Here is a 17318-nt window from a genome sequence, read left to right on the forward strand (position 1 = left end):
TGAAGTTGATGTTGATCATGCAAAGGAGACAGTAACCTTCAAACTACACATTTACTTTTTGAACCGTGGCTTGTAGCCAGTGACGCATACAGAACTACTTCGTACGCTTATAAGAGTTTTTTGGACCAATGCACTAGTTCCTACATAACCAGTGCTGTAGTGATAAATAAAGAAGTGAGAGAACGAAATAATGAAGCGAGAGAACGCAAAAAAGAAGTGAATGAACGAATGTTATTCAGATGCGGGGGAGGAGGAGCAATGGCAAGCGCAAGAAAAGTAAGGGAACGCCATTCCCACAGCACTGCACCCCTATGCACAACTTATTGATGATATTTCTGTTAAGGTTGAGTCGGCTTTCTAGGTTGATTCCATTAACTAATTAATCACCAGATAAAATCTTTGGTCAACATATAATTTTGATGGCTGATGAATCCTTGAACCAAACAAACCTGAACTATGTTATTGTTTTATTATATTACGTTCTTGAGCGTCAGTAAGGGCATGAGTACATTGTGTTGCCAGAGTATTGTAACCGGTAACGTCTCATTAGAGCGCAAACCATTAGAGCTTATCAGGCTAGAGCGCAAAAAATATTTTTGTCCTACTAGAGCTAATCTTATTAGGGCGCATCCCATTAGAGCGCGAAGAACTAGTATCACTAGAGCGCGAACAATGAAAAACACATTTGTTAACTGTAACTTTATATTTATTTTAAATGGGTTGATTCAGAATGAAAAACACATTTGTTAACTGTAACTTTATATTTATTTTAAATGGGTTGATTCAGAATATGGTTAATACCAGTTATCAGTTCAATAGCATCAATGATCCCATCGTTGTACATTACCGTCAGTCTCTGAATGCGTTTTTCAATGTCCAAATATTTCTTGTTTGGACGTACCACTTCTTGTCCTGCAGTGATCTGCGGTCGTGTAACGGCGGAACTTACCTGCTCGTCACGAATTGCTGTAAGTAGACGCCAGATGTTCGAATGATGTTTGTTGAGCAGACGATTAAAGCGGTTATTCCATCCCTCACAATGATTGTTCGTTCGTGGTTGACCTGGTAAACATTCCACATTTGTATAGGAATGTTTACCATCCCCTGTTGTTCGAAATATAATAGTTGTATAAAATTATGTGTATTGATGGTTCTCTGGTTTCTGTCTAGTAATTATTTTCTAATAGTGACGAGACCGCCGTTTTTGTACATATTATATATATATATATATATATATATATATATATATATATATATATATATATATATATATATATATATATATATATATATATATCATCAAACGTGATGGCAATTCAATCTTGTTGAACTTAATTTTTTTCTCCGCGCCCTATTGTGAATGCGTTCTAGTGAGATTTTTTGCGCCCTAATGGGATTAGCCCTAATGAGAGAAAAACAATTTTCAGCGCCTCACTGAGCGGCGCTCAAATGGGATACGCTGTAGTGAAACCAAACCTTGTAACCATACCTCTGAAATTTTCTACAATTTTTTCAATGAATTTGATCATTTGTGACGGAATTGGATACTTTGTGGATATTCTGGGTCAGGTAGTATGCAATCTTTGGCACGTGCCTGTAACTATCCGGTTATGTTTACAGCTTGCGGGTACATTTAAAATTTGCTGTCTGACCAGCGCCTTGGAGGAAGTTGCAATTGCTTGTATCAGTCACGTGTGGAATGTATCATCACATATTTTTCTTCGTGCCTTTCTGAGAATGAGTTGATAAATACTGTTACGAGTCTATGGTCTTAAAATAAGTAACAAAAAAAGAGTGAAAAACAACAAGCTTTGTAAAATTCAACAAATAATTTATTTCCTTAGAATAGAGATTGAAAATGGAAAAAAGAACTTACGATAATGCGAATTAAATCCCAAAATAGTCATAGAATTACAGACACAAGTCCTAATAATTTAAAGTTCTGAATAAATTTTAGAAGAAATCCAAATTAAGTCTATCGCTGAAGTGTTGATGTGTCCGTGATGATCTGTATAATGCTGATGTGCCAACAGTCTTTTGTTGAAACACACTAATATAATTCCAGGTTTGAATTCACTATATATCTCAGTGAATATATCTGAACATTTTTTTTAATGAACAATCTGTATTTCCTGAGAAAATTCACTTAAATCGAACAATTTGATGAAATAAATTCCAGCCCAAATGAACACTGAACACAACAGTAATACGAACAGATTCTGCTAGATCTTAAGCATGAGTGAATAATCATTCCAGTGACAAGATTATATAGTCCTCTACTTGGCCTCAGGTCACAATCAACATTTTCTATATATAAAAAATATTTTAAACAATTATGGAAAATAATTTTCTTGAAAGTTTGTTTGCAAAAGAAAATATTAGGTGTAATTAGAAAATATGTTACTAAAATTATAATATATAACTGGGACAATGCCAGGTAAATTGTAGGGAAATCTCAATAGCATAGACCCAGACCCAAATAAACATATTTACTGCCTTCTATTAATAGTAACCTTGATAATAAACCCATGCATATAGAGAATATTTTAGCCATGAATTGGTTTTTTAGGAAATACATTTTTAAAAATTATTTAAAAAATCAATAATTCAGGTCAGGTAGAAAACAATTTTGATTTTGGACAAGGTTAAGTCCGACATACAATGTTAGATTACAATAGCATATAATGAAATTAAAAAAGCTATAAAATATTTTTGTTAAAAATACCTAACAATGCAAATTAAATATACACAACAATATTAAATCGTGGAATAAAGTCAGAGTGATTGATTTTACGCAAATAATGGTATGTAGCATGAAAAAATATGCGTCACCGAAGTGAAAAAGGAAACAAAATTCCCACCCTGAATGTAAGAGGTAAAATCTGCGTACAACGCTCTTTAAGAATGTATAGATTTTTTTTCTTCAATTTTTTTTTCTCACCTGATGGCGATTCGATGATCGAAGACGAACGAAACTGGCACTTTGGTATGCTACCAAATTACTTCCGATCCTAAACTCGTATATGACGTATTGTTTAGTCCAAAATGTCTAGAAACAATACCTCACTCCCCTTTTGGCATATTAATTCGTACTCACCCTGAAGCAGCAAATATCAATCTTGGAAATATTGCGAATTTTTTTAATTCTCAAATCACCATCTTGGTTGTTATTATTATTAAAACCTAATTAAATAATATTTGGCCCTTGCGAGTTCCAGAAAAGTATTTGACATATCTTCTCCTTTATCACTCAGTGCGCATCCTTCCGGATTACTTTCCACATTAAGAGCCTAACATAATTTTAAATCTGACAACCCGTTAAAACCCCAGATATTACAGAAGCATTGTGTTTTGGTACAGCCTGGAACAAGGAGGCTGTACTCAGGGGCGTATCTACCATATGGCAAGAGTATGTGAAGCATATGGGCTCACGAATATAAGGGGACCATGAGCAGTGCCGTCTTAAGGCATGGGCACACTGGGCAGTTGCCCAGGGCCTTACGCTTCTAGGGCATCATGCTGCCCATATTGTTCATGAATATTGGCCGGTAGGGGGCCCCAGTGCATTGCTTTGCCCAGAGCCTACAGTGTTGTTAAGACGGCCCTGCCCATGAGCCCATCCAAACAAATTATTTTTGTACACCAAAGAAAGAAACTAAGAACAAGCATTACCGACCTTCAAATTCCTTAATTTTAGACCCGCAAAGTTATTATTAACATTGCAGGGGCCCATGCCATGCATAGGGCCCCAAATAGCCAAGCCAAGCCGCTGAATGTACTTTTGGCTGCCAATTCACATTGGTATAAAGCATGGGTCTCAAACTCAAACCACCATGATGGCCGCATGAGGGTATTTTTGACACCTTGATATACCAATCATTTTGCCGGCCACAGGATACGGCATAACGGGCCGCGGGCCGCGTGTTTGACACCCCTGGCAAAAAGGGTAATGAAACTGTTGAAACAGCCAAAGCTGCCATGCGGTCACCCTGTTTCCGAATGGAAGATTCTATACAGAATAGGACTAGTGTATTCAAATATTATATAAATCAGCATGTTCGACATATTTGGAAAACATATATTTAAATAAAACTTCACCAATAAGCTCAAGAACATCCACTAATGGAGAGTTGCATGTCTTTGTGTAAAACAAATCGCAGAAAAGACGTGGTATTGGGCAGATCGCGTATCGGACACACATACACACATACCTGATTCACGCATACTTCCTAAAGGGTCAGGGTCGCAGACAGGGTAGGACAACAAAAGACAAATTTCCGGGGTCCACAACGGTCAGGGGACCAACCGCCGAAGACAAAACGATTTTATGTTGTTTTTATTTTTTTTATTTTTTTTGTTGGCGGGTGGTGGTGTTTTTTTTTTTTTTTAAATTCAGAGGGGCATACAGGGGACTTTATTTTAGTCCCCACAAAACCTGTCCGAGGCCCAGTGAAGGGTGAACCTCTACTCGAATGCATTATATGCCAGTGTCCACTGTGTTTCCGCTCTGTGAGACGAAGTATTTTGAAGCGAAATATTAGAAGAAACTGTACGAGGACGCATCCCTATACTTGAGGAAACTGTACGAGGACGCATCCCTATACTTGAGGAAACTGTACGAGGACGCATCCCTATACTTGAGGAAACTGTACGAGGCCTTACCACCGGAAACAATATTTGATTTTTGTAAGAGAATGCTGTTTATACAAACAAAATTGAATGATGCTTTTTCATGATTTATTTTGTGGTATTTTGAACTGTTATTTTATACACATTTTATAAAATCATGAAATTTGTATGTTTTATATTTTATCTGGTTGTACTTAATGTTCACATTTATTTGCGAGGCTTTATCTTCATACATTTTTTGTGCAATTCATGTTTTCATTTCTCGGACTTCATCTTTGCTTGGTACTATACAGCCACCTTTGTGGTAAGGTGCCATAAAACTTTGCTACATACATATATACTTATGCCTATGGTAATCTGTCTTAGCATTATTCCTTATTATTCTTTCATTGACATACGTAGAATACAATAGCTCAGTTTAATTTTGCATATATTAAAACAGGAATTTATATTTGTTATGTATATTTAATTTAACTGTATGTTTGTTTGTTTTAATTTTTAAAAATTCCATTACATGCTATTGTAATGTAATATTGTTTACTGGATTTGACATGGTCCATAACAGAAACATTGTGTCTAGTTTCTGACCTTGTTCCAAAATCAGTGACAGTTTTGGTAGATTACTTTTGTTTTTGTTTATTATTATTTTTATATCTTTCTCAGAGTAAGAATCGTTAAGTTGAGTCAAGGTCATACCTGGACTACATGATGTTTATCATGTAACAAACTTCCATTTTTTCCAGAAGTATGAACTCATGACCCCCATCCGGGAATCTGTTATGCGTTTTAGATAGTCGAATAACTGATGTTATGATAAAAATTCTATCAGCAGGGCTTAAAACATTTGACACGTTATGTTGTATTATGTTGTGACCAGTTTGGACTGAATTTTTTTTTCCTTCAAATTATTTTATTCAAGTGGTTGTTTTCCCTGGAAATACATAATTCTTTGATAAAGACATTCGTTGGAATTTATACTGAATTCAAAATTGGAACAATATTTTCTGTGATTCAACAAGAGACTTGTCACATCAGCACTTTGTAGGTTATTACTGACGTCAACGCCTTCCATTTTGAATTTCACCAGGATTTGAACTGCGATTCTTAAAACTTTTCATTGATAGGACTTGTGTTTTAATTCTTGGATTATTTTGGGATTTAATTCGCAAAACCTTAAGTCCTTTTTTTCTCATTCTTCACTAAGGAAATAAATTATTTGCTAAATTTTACAAAGCTTGTTATCTTCACTTTTTTCTGTTACTTATTTTAAGAGCATAGACCCGTAACAATATTGCAAACTATTCTTCCTTACATATATGGCATAAATCGTTTATCTCGAAACAAGACTTCAACATATTAGAAGAAAATAGACTATTTCATATTTTTACGTTTTTCGTTGAATTATGGTCACCTTGTACAAACATTTTTAAAGTGCTCAGTTTCAATGTCTTTACTTTAAATGCACGTGCACAAGTTAGTTCAAGGACAAATTGTGGGTTTTGGGTCATGGAATGAGAAACTATTAAGAATTGTATTGAAATAATGCAAAATGGCACTGATAAAAATATACACAAGGCGAGAAGCTGTTTTTTCTTCAAGTTAATTTTAAAAACAAAATTAAAAATAGAAGGGAACGAAAGTCCTATTGTATAGAGAAAAGAACGGACAGATAAAATGGGATACATAAATTTTTTTTTTTTTAAACTGCACTTTTAACACATTATCATGCCGAAGACATGGGAGGTAAGTTACTTTCTTAAGGACCAACCGAAGCAGCCGACCCGGGCTGGCTTGAATCCGCAAACCTTGGTTTCTGACTCTGACACTCTACCAGCCGAGATATAACTGCGCCTGACGGACGAACAAAAGAAAAGAAAATTCGTTCACGACAGGCGAATGAATATGTATGATATGAATTGAATGTTATATTGTCACACACAAGTCATATATATTTGGAGTTTACAAGCAACGTAATATTTTCAAACCAACAACCTAATATATGAACATGACAAGACACAAATTAAAATAATAAAATTTCTAACGGACAAACGTAACACAGTAAACTTACATAGGGATAGAGCACAAGCCGAACACTCACATGGGGATAGAGCACAAACATTACACTCACAAAGGGAGAAAGCACAAATGGACACTCACAAAGGGATAAAGCACAAACGTAATTCACATAGGGATAGAGCACAAACGTTACACTCACAAAGGGAGAAAGCACAAATGAACACTCACAAAGGGATAGAGTAAAACGTAACACTCACTGGGATATAACACAAACATAACACATTGTTATAGAGCATGGACGTAATACTCATATAGGGATAGAACACAAACGTAACACTCATATTGGGATAAAGCATAGACGTAACACTCATACAGGGATAGAACACAAACGTAACACTCATATTGGGATAGAGCAATACTAGAATAACGAGTCGATAATCGCTAGTGCAAACACAGCGAATACAAAATAATATTTTTACACTTTTTACAGACGTAATGTCACAAACCAACATTGCACTGGGTTAAACAGTTTTCAGAGGGGTGCTATAAATATTTAATGAAAGCAGTAGTATTACTATTTAGAGGTATTGCCTATGTGTTTACAAGTTTGGATGGGATCAAACTATTTAGAGGTAATGCCTATGTGTTTACAAGTTTGGATGGGATCAAAATGTTTAGAGGTAATGCCTATGTGTTTACACGTCTGGATGGGATCAAAGTGTTTAGAGGTAATGCCTATGTGTTTACAAGTTTCGATGGGATCAAAGTGTTTAGAGGTAATACCTATGGGTTTAGACGTCTGGATGGGATCAAAATGTTTAGAGGTAATACCTATGTGTTTACACGTCTGGATGGGATCAAAGTGTTTAGAGGTAATGCCTATGTGTTTACACGTCTGGATGGGATCAAACTATTTAGAGGTAATACCTATGTGTTTACACGTCTGGATGGGATCAAACTATTTAGAGGTAATACCTATGTGTTTACACGTATGGATGGGATCAAACTATTTAGAGGTAATACCTATGTGTTTACATGTCTGGATGGGATCAAAGTGTTTAGAGGTAATGCCTATGTGTTTACATGTCTGGATGGGATCAAAGTATGATTGAAGTTAAATATATTAAAGAAATATATTCAAGTGAGTATAAATGGTAATTTATTGAGTTCAAACATTAAAAGAGATTCCCCAGTGTTCCAGGAAAGATGCAGAAATGCATGTTACTTTCGGTGAAGAAAACATTTAAAATAAAAAATAGTGTTAGTCAAAAATGTAAGATGGTAAAAACTGTACAATGTGAACTCTAAGTTATGCATTTACTGTAGGAAAGTACACAGATGTATGCAGCAAAATTTACAGTACCATTTGACGACCTCTTGAATTTTACAAGGTCAGACTACAATGATTCGGAAAGAAAAGATAAGATTTACGAAAAACAAAGTTTGACTTACAATAAGACATGGTCGCTCAGCATGTGACGCAGGTGTTAGATTAATCTTAAGAATGGCAAACTTTTGCATCAATTTTAACTCATTACACGTTGCAAATTGATGGGGAAAAAATGTTGTAGGCTGTAGTCCTGTTGATAAAAACAAAAGACAATTTGTCAGGTACAAGATATTCTCCGCTTGTTTTTCGTATGTTTCAAATCAGTTTTCATACATTCTATTTTGACTCGACGCATTTAATAGCTTTAACATAACACCTTCAGTGTATTCCTTCTGTGTAAGGACAATCTTTTCATTACAAGTGGAAGCTCGATAGGTTAAACTGTTATGTATATTTAATTTTAGTAAATAGACGCATAGCCTTTGAATTTTTGGTACCCTTTCAAGGAAAGTCAGGGCACTTTTGAAATTTTGGACCCCCATCCCCCAACACTAGACCTGATCCGGCCCTGTTGAAAGATACCACAATAAACAATTATAGCATTGCTAATTCAAGGCCAATGTACGAAACTCTATTTTCTCCAGTGAAGAGCTGGTTTAGTGTTATATAGAATATGTGTCTAAGGGGACACGTGTTAAAATGATTGTGAACATGCATCTGGATATATTAATTTCATGAATGTGCCCCTTGTATTTGTTGATTAGGGGTCAACAATATCACAATTTATTTTTACCGACAAAACCCTCCACAGTATATTGTTCTGCGATACCGATCTGTGATCAGCCTGTGTTGCAGGACAAATTCAGTCGACAGTGTTGTCCGTTTACATCAGGGTGCTCGTTATCGGTGTCATTTTTAGGCGTGCTATATGCATTTACTGGCTAAGATATACATTTTGGTTTGTTTTATAATATAGACAATGTACTGTGAATTGCACATAACAATTTGGCATGTTTTATAATGTAGCAATGTACTATGAATTGAACATAACATTTTGGTATGTTTTATAATGTAGACAATGTACTGTGAATTGCACATAACATTTTGGTTTGTTTTATAATGTATACAATGTACCATGAATTGCACATGACATTTTGGTTTGTTTTATAATGTAGACAATGTACTATGAAAGCACATAACATTTTGGTTTGTTTTATAATGTAGACAATGTACTATGAAAGCACATAACATTTTGACATGTTTTATAATGTAGACAATATACTATGAATTGAACATAACATTTTGGTTTGTTTTATAATGTAGACAATGTACTATGAATTGAACATAACATTTCGGTTTGTTTTATAATTTAGACAATGTACTGTGAATTGCACATAACATTTTGGTTGTTTTATAATGTAGACAATGTACTATGAAAGCACATAACATTTTGGTTTGTTTTTTTAATGTAGACAATGTACTATGAAAGCACATAACATTTTGGTTTGTTTTATAAGTAGACAATGTACTATGAATTGAAAATATCATTTTGGTTTGTTTTATAATGTAGACAATGTACTATGAATTGAACATAACATTTCGGTTTGTTTTATAATGTAGACAATGTACTATTAAAGCACATAACATTTTGGTTTGTTTTATAAGTAGACAATGTACTATGAATTGAAAATATCATTTTGGCATGTTTTATAATGTAGACAATGTACTGTGAATTGCACATAACATTTTGGTTTGTTTTATAATGTAGACAATGTACTATGAATTGCACGTAACAATTTGGTTTGTTTTATAAGTAGACAATGTACTATGAATTGAAAATATCATTTTGGCATGTTTTACAATGTAGACAATGTACTGTGAATTGCACATAACATTTTGGTTTGTTTTATAAGTAGACAATGTACTATGAATTGAAAATATCATTTTGGCATGTTTTATAATGTAGACAATGTACTGTGAATTGCACATAACATTTTGGTTTGTTTTATAATGTAGACAATGTACTATGAATTGCACGTAACAATTTGGCATGTTTTACAATGTAGACAATGTACTATTAAAGTACATAACATTTTGGTTTGTTTTATAAGTAGACAATGTACTATGAATTGAAAATATCATTTTGGCATGTTTTATAATGTAGACAATGTACTATGAATTGCACGTAACAATTTGGCATGTTTTACAATGTAGACAATGTACTATGAAAGCACATAACATTTTGGTTTGTTTTATAATGTGGACAATGTACTATGAATTGAACATAAGATTTTGGTTTGTTTTATAATGTAGACAATGTACTATGAATTGAACATAACATTTCGGTTTGTTTTATAATGTAGACAATGTACTGGGAATTGCACATAACATTTTGGTTTGTTTTATAACGTAGACAATGTACTATTAAAGCACATAACATTTTGGTTTGTTTTATAAGTAGACAATGTACTATGAATTGAAAATATCATTTTGGCATGTTTTATAATGTAGACAATGTACTGTGAATTGCACATAACATTTTGGTTTGTTTTATAATGTAGACAATGTACTATGAATTGCACGTAACAATTTGGCATGTTTTACAATGTAGACAATGTACTGTGAATTGCACATAACATTTTGGTTTGTTTTATAAGTAGACAATGTACTATGAATTGAAAATATCATTTTGGCATGTTTTACAATGTAGACAATGTACTGTGAATTGCACATAACATTTTGGTTTGTTTTATAAGTAGACAATGTACTATGAATTGAAAATATCATTTTGGCATGTTTTATAATGTAGACAATGTACTGTGAATTGCACATAACATTTTGGTTTGTTTTATAATGTAGACAATGTACTATGAATTGCACGTAACAATTTGGCATGTTTTACAATGTAGACAATGTACTATTAAAGCACATAACATTTTGGTTTGTTTTATAAGTAGACAATGTACTATGAATTGAAAATATCATTTTGGCATGTTTTATAATGTAGACAATGTACTATGAATTGCACGTAACAATTTGGCATGTTTTACAATATAGACAATGTACTATGAAAGCACATAACATTTTGGTTTGTTTTATAATGTGGACAATGTACTATGAATTGAACATAAGATTTTGGTTTGTTTTATCACGTAGACAATGTACTGTGAATTGCACATATACCTGTCGGGAGACGGCAGTTTCGTTCTTTATGCAAAACTAATGTCATTTCTTGAATCCTCGTGAGAGTGGTCAACACACTATACATGTCAACATGTTCACTGGGGTAGTCTTACCCATACGTCGCAGTGGCACCTCAGTTCTTTAGATGAAGTTCATTATTTGACTATTGTTTTGGGTTAATTTGACAGCTGCGATTACGTATGGATGATGTAAATGTCTGAGTGTTCTTGAAGTTATTTTGTTGTCTGGATTTTGGAGACCTTTTATTCGATGTTTTTCTAAGTTTTGATTGAAAATTTTTTAATTACAGTATGGAAAACATGCGTTATTTACTAACAATACAGATATTACAAATGTTGTTGAATTATTTTTCCGTTTCTTGTTGTTATTATACCTATCTATGACGCCATTAATATATATGATGGCGCGTGTGTACTTAACTGGAACACTAATACACATAAAGGTACAATCCGATTAAAATCAGATCTCCATTGTACTACGTGAAGTAGGGCAGTGGAACTCTGATTTTAATCAGATTGCAGAGCAGTATGTACTATTTATGGTAGCAAACAAAACTACGTATAGACGTTTAGCTGTATCGTGGAATTTAATATACTTATATTTACTCGTATATTTCTGTCAACATTTAAGAGAATTTTAAGTTTTAATTTCTCTAAGTTTCCATACAAAATGGTTAACTTATTCGTATTTCGGAACAAAAGTTAAAATATCATCGATGCTTTTACAGTTATCGTTGTTATTTTGTAAAATATTTTGTAAATTTTGTAAATTTGAAAATCTTGACAAGACAAACTTCAATTGCATAACCAACTCGTAGATTATTCTTTGATCAAATTCGGCATATTGACGCCTGATTGCACGCCCTATGTCCACCTTAATTGGACAGAAAATATGATTACCATTTAAAGGCATGCCTTTTTAACATAATGTCACCTTGTGGGGAAAATTTGCTGATGCTTCATACTTCATGAATACATATCTTCTTATAGTTAATTCCTAGTTAAGAATACTCTGGATAATGTCAATGCGTATTATATACGATTACGACTATAGACCCGATTCCGGACACAAGAAACTTTTTGTCTGTTGTTTAACCATTACGCAACGTCCTGTCTGTGCTAAATGCAAAAGGAATTCTACAACCAGGCGGACGAGCTAGACTTGTTTGTTTTGCAATCAGTCGTGATGTCACGAGCGACTTGACAGTCTAGAGTAGAGTCTAAACAAGCAAACGCTTATGTTCGAACTAAATTCATTTTTCAATCAGTACATATGGGAACCTCGCCAGGGGCAGATCATAAAGAAGTTGCGAGTTATTAGACTGTACTCCGAGTAGCATAAGTTGTGCACTCGTTAAAAGCTGGAAGAAAATTCTAGATGGAATTCTAGTTTTGGATTTGCAAACAGAAGCTTCTTGAGGTAACATATCTTTGCCCGAATTTGTATTGCTTTCATAAATAGGTGTTGTAAGACTGATACATTATTAGTTTGTTATCTGTCTATCTATCTATCTATGTATAAATAGGTTGACGCAGTCACACTTGACTATTAAGCAACGGGTGCTACGTGGTCAAAGATAAAGTAAAGATGGAAGTGATAGGACAGTCAGAAGAGTAATGATAGGAAAGGCAGAAATAAGTAAAAGTGTGTCAGTGAACGTTTTCGTCCCTTCATACTCAGACCAATCCGGCTACCGTAGCGGCAATGAGATATGGAACCTCAACCGGCATAACCCTGAGAATCTCTAGGTCTTACTTGTAGCTGACTAGTTCATTAGAATGTGATTTTGGAAAGCTCCTGCTTGTGAGATACCAAGTCAGGAGCTTCTGCAATTATTGATGTTATTTGTTCCAAGTCCCTATTGTACATGGGAAGAAGCTGAACTTGAAACAATTTGTCGATGCTGACTTTAATTGTAACTTTTTCCTGTGGTTTGCCCTAGTTTGGCTATATGCCAGGGTCAGGTATTTGTCCGCTGGTATGTCCACTAGAAATGGAATCTTCCATCTATGGTAGATTGTTGGACTGGAATCGAATTGGGTTGTGTAATTTACTACTATGCTGCATCGTAATGCATAACTGAATTTATCAGAGAATTGTGCTAGAACTTGTACTTGCACACCGCTCCGGTGGCCTAGTGGTTAGACTGTTATCCTCGGAAGCGAGAGGTCGTGGGTTCGATCTCCGGCCGAGTCATACCAAAGACTTACAAAAGCTGTGCTAACAGCTGCCTCGCTAGGTGCTCAGCATTAAGAGGTAAGGGTTAGGACTGGTCGGCCTGGTGTCAGAATAATGTGACTGGGTTGGACATCATGCTACATGTCTGCGGCATGATGCCCCAGTGCTAGACATCACTATAAACTGCCACACTGCAGACATCGTAGCGATATGACTGAAAAATTGTTAAAGCTACGTTAAACATCTTATTCACACACACACACACACACACACACACACACACACACACGAACGAACAAAATTTTCCATGACGTTGAAATTGTAAATTCCAGACCTGTGAAACAACACCCGTACAGGATAAACCCTCTTGAAAAAAGAAATTCAGTATTTGTTAGAGAATGATTTCATAGAGTCCAGTAAAAGCGATTGTAGTTCACCATGGATACTTGTTCCAAAACCAGATATAACTTTCCGTATGTGCACTGATTATAGAAAGGTGAATAGTGTCAACAAAAAAAACAAAACAAATTCATTTCCATTACCAAGAATCGATGACTGTATTGATAAGATCGGAAATGCCAAGTATGTTACCAAATTTGACCTTCTGAAATGATTTTGGCATATTCCACTAACGGAAAGAGCAAAGAAAATTTTGGCATTCGTGGCTCCAGATGGACTTATTCAATATAATGTAATGCCGTATGGGACGAAAGGGTCGCCAAGTATTTTTCAATGTCTCGTGAATATGATTACCTCTGGTCAATACAAATGTGATGCTTACATCGATGATGTCATCTCCTACGACACCTGGAAAGAACATTTAGCAACAATTCGGAAATTTTTTGACAGACTCACAGATGCAAGTTTGACAATTAATTTATCCAAAAGTGAGTTCTGCTGTGATAGTATAATTTTTCTAGGACATACCGTGGGACATGGACAAGTTAAACCAATAGATGCTAACGTCAAGGCTATCTCTGAATTCCCTGTGCCTGTTAATAAAAAGCAACTGATGCGATTTTTAGGTATGGCTGGATACTATAGGAAATTTTGTTCCAATTTTTCTATAATTACTGAACCCCTGACAAATTTATTGAGTAAGAAAAACAAGTTCCTTTGGACTGAAAAATGTCAGGAGGCTTTTGACAAGTTAAAAGCCATACTTAAAAACGCGCCAGTTCTTACAGTTCCAAATTTCAGCCAATCATTTAATCTGTCTGTTGATGCAAGTGATGTTGGGGTTGGAGCAGTTTTGATTCAAGAAGACGAAAATGGTATTGATCATCCAGTGTGCTTTTTTTCTAAGAAATTAAATAAGCACCAAAGAAATTATTCAACAATCGAGAAGGAATGTTTGGCTTTGATATAGGCATCACAACATTTTGAAGTTTACATTAGTTCAGCTCCTTCTTCGATTATTGTGTTTAGTGACCACAACCCCCTTATATTCATCGGCAAGATGAAAAATAAAAATAAAAGACTACAAAGGTTGAGTTTGTTGTTACAAGAATATGATATTGACATCAGGCACATTAAGGGAAAAGATAATTTAATAGCAGATGCGCTTTCCCCTGTATAGAAATGTATTTTTTTCATGTATACTTTATATAATTTATGACTGTTTGTTTAACCTCATGAATAATTGATATATGGTAAAAAGAAAGCTTTATCATATAAATTTTTCTTTTTCTTTATGGGGGTAGTGTTATGGATATTTGATTTAATATATATTTTATTTAATTGTTTGTAAGTTTTAAAAGATTTTTATTTTTAATTTCATTACATGTCAAATTAATATAATTTTGTTTACTAGGAATTTGATATTTTCCAGAAATTAGTTTGACCTGACTGTTAGTTGTAAACACCGAACTTTGTATCTTTTGCTAACCTAGTTCCTGGCAACAACTTTTTTAAAATTCATTTTTAATGTGTGAATGATAATAGTGAAATCGATGCTGTACTGGAATATGTGACCATAGACGTGTACGTACCTTATAACCATTCTGGAATGTGATCATGTGATCCTCATCCAGGTATCTGTTTTGCCTCTCAAGTTACTATATAACCTTTGATTACAGAGAAATTAGTCGGTTGGGCTTCTAAACATTGGGACGTAAGGTGTTCATTTTTTGTGACCAGTTTGGAGTTATATTTTTATTTTTATTCAGATTATTTGGATTCTAAAAGATAATTCTTTTTCCTGGAAATATTTGAGTGATTATACAGAATTCTTGGACAAAGACATATCTTTAAAATTTTTTCGGAAATTCAAACACCGGAATATTATTGTCTGGGGAATAACAAAGAACTGTAGACACTACATCACCATACTGACTACAGTATACGTCATCAAATTCCATTTTTGGATATTTTTGTTGGGACTAGAGCTCAAATTTCATTAGAATATTTCATTACTAGAACTTCTTAAATTTAATTCGTGGATTACTTTTGGATATGATTCTTAAAACCGTAAGATCTTATTTTTTTCTTTCATTTTTACATTGTTTTTCCAGGGAAATAAACTATTTGTTAAATTTTTCAAATCTTGTTGTTTTCACTCTTTCTTTGGTTACTGTTTATTGGAGCCTAAACACGTTAAAATAAGAAACTTTATTGACTAGACCGTTTTCTTATAAGCCATAATCTTTCCCAAAATTGTTTTTTATCATGGAGATATATATTGCCTTTGTTGAATTACGGTTGTGCCATGTGGTGGAATTGCAATGCGACTAATCCTAAGCCGGGGCCCCGAGTGGCCGAGTGGTCTAAAGCGCTCTTCGTTACGGATCACTGCCATTTCACCTCTGTCTGCGGCGGTTCGAGTCTAAGATTCAGCCAATGTGGGCATGTGAGAAAGCTTGCCAGTAGCTTCTCGTGGGTGGGTGGTTCTTTCCGGGGTTTTCCGGGTTCTTCCTCCACCATTAATACTGGCCGCCATGTATAGCCTATCGAGTACTGAAAAATGGCGTTAAACCCCACAGCAACAACAACAACAACAACTAATCCTAAGCCAATAGTTAAACTCCCCAAAAAGATTCGCTAGAATTATTACAAGAATTGCCCATCTTCTTATTTATTTGTTATTTCTTATCAACGATCTCCTTACTCCAGCTTTCAATATTTTTGTTCACCAATCTACTCTTGTTGTGGTAGGATTTAATGCCATTTTTCAGCACAGAATAGGCTATACATGGCGGTTAGTATTAATGGTGGAGGAAGAACCCAGGAAAACCCCGGAAAGAACCACAGACCCACGAGAAGCTACTGGCAAGCTTTCTCACATACCCACATTGGCTGAATCCGAGACTCGAACCCACGCAGACAAAGGTGAGATGGTAATGATCCGTAACGGACAGCACTTTAGACCACTCGGGGCCCCGATCTGCAGTCTATTTCGTACTCTTAGCTTCATTTATCTAAATTCTAAATGATTCTATACAACACATCTTTTACAAATTCTACAGCAGTGTTGTGGAAAGCATTCCCAATGATATTAAACAAAGACCATCATTCTATACTTTTAAGAGCAAGTTACAAAGTTTTCTTCTAGTACTTATGCCAAGTCTCAAATAAACAGAGATACCTAACTTAGCTTCTCCCACCACTATTTAATCTAACTTGTTTTACATCCAAGATTTCTCTCTGTGAGAGAATAAAAAGCTCACGTAAGTTCTGCCACGTCCCTTGTCCTCTATTTCCAAAGACTTCTAGACAACAGTCGTTGTCAATTGGAAGCTCTCATAATGTGCCAAGACTGTAAATGATTTTGCTCTAATCAATGGCTACAAATACCACAACCTAACAACTTCATGGTTTCTCCTTGTTCAGATTCCGCAGCATAGTGTCTGTACTTCACACTATGAAATACAAATCGCAACTAAAACACCCAAACGCTGAGAATTATTTTCTGATTCCTTCCACGGGGCAGCCTCAAAACAATTGTGAACCACACTATACATAT

The sequence above is a fragment of the Sinohyriopsis cumingii genome, chromosome 1 (genome assembly GCF_028554795.1).
Source record: "Sinohyriopsis cumingii isolate HCF-2022 chromosome 1, ASM2855479v2, whole genome shotgun sequence".
NCBI classification, from domain to species: Eukaryota; Metazoa; Mollusca; class Bivalvia; order Unionida; family Unionidae; genus Sinohyriopsis; species Sinohyriopsis cumingii.